Consider the following 1,522-nt stretch of genomic DNA (forward strand, 5'->3'; position numbering starts at 1 on the left):
AGGATCACCAGAGCCCAGCAGGCTGGGAGCGGCCACTGCACTCCAGTCTGGGCGACAGAGTGAGACTCCAACTCAAAAAAAAAGAAACAGGTCTGAGGTCTGACATTCTCACTGTTAGGCCATGTTGGTCTTTTTACTGGATGTAAACGTCACATTAAATAAGGTTACTTTCAGAATATGATAACACAAAATGAAAGGTTCTGTGTGGCCCACTGATTCCCAAACATTCCCCTCTCTTGGCTGATTGATTTATTTTTGTTTGTCCGAATTTATAATAAACACATAGAAATTCATATCTGACACCAACATTGTAGCTTTTATGTGATTAAACTGATTGTGAACAATAAATATAACAATGAAATATCTATAACTATGCTATTCATTTCACAGAAGTGAATCATGTTATCATTAATGATGATAACAGTTTCTATGTCTTGAGCTGTTACTATGTGCCTGTTCCTCTGCTTCATGCTTTATCTCATATACTTTGCTCATTCACCCCTCACAGCTCGATGATGTGAATCATACTGGAATCTCCACTGCAGATGAGGACAGAGAAGACTGGTGTATTCTGAATTATTTTGGCAGAAAGAGAGCTTATGGTCAGGAGTTTGAGGAAAGACAGAAGAGGGCATGGTGTTTGTCTCTGCAGAGCCACATGGGATTTAGTCTCACAGATGGGAGAGGCAGAGTCAGAAGCCAAGGGCCTGGTGTGAGAGGGACATGTGGGCTTATCAAAGACAGATATGACTGGGTCGTAATTAAAATCCTCCCCGGAGCTTTGGAGTATTATTCAGCCTTACAGGGGAATGAAATTCTGATATATGTTACAACATGGATGAAACTTGAATATATGCTAAGTTAAATAAGCCAGACACAATAGAAAAAAATTATATAAGATGGGGGCATCTAGGACAAATTAATAGAGGCAGAAAGTAGATTAGAGAGTACCATCGACTTCGGAGAGGCGGGCATATGAGAGTTAATATTAAATGAATACAGAATTTGTTTGGGATGATGAAAAAGTTCTGGAAATGGACAGTCATGATAGTTGTACAGCAATGTGAATGCACTTATGCCCCACTGAACTGTATCCTTTGCAATGGCTAAAATTAAATTTAGTTACCTATATTTTACTACAATTGTACAAAGGAAACATATAGTATGATTCCCTTATATGAGGTATCTAAATAGGCATGTCATAGATACAGAAAGCTGAACAAACATTACCAGTGGCTGAGGGTAGGGGATAATGCAGAGTTAGCGGCAGAGGTTCTGCTTTGTATGATGAAAAAGTTCTGGAGATAGTGATGAGGGTTACACAACACTGTGACCGTACATAAAACCACTAAATTAAGTATACTAAAAATGGTTAAAATGTTAAATTCTACACATATATATATTTACCATGATTAAAAAATAAAAACTAGCCAGGCTTGGTGGCTCAGCCTGTAATCCCATGCCTTTGGGAGGCTGAGGTGAGTGGATTGCCTGAGTCCACGGGTTTGAGACCCGCCTGGGC

The sequence above is a fragment of the Carlito syrichta genome, unplaced genomic scaffold, assembly GCF_000164805.1.
Source record: "Carlito syrichta isolate Samal-C Ts95f unplaced genomic scaffold, Tarsius_syrichta-2.0.1 Scaffold302324, whole genome shotgun sequence".
NCBI classification, from domain to species: Eukaryota; Metazoa; Chordata; class Mammalia; order Primates; family Tarsiidae; genus Carlito; species Carlito syrichta.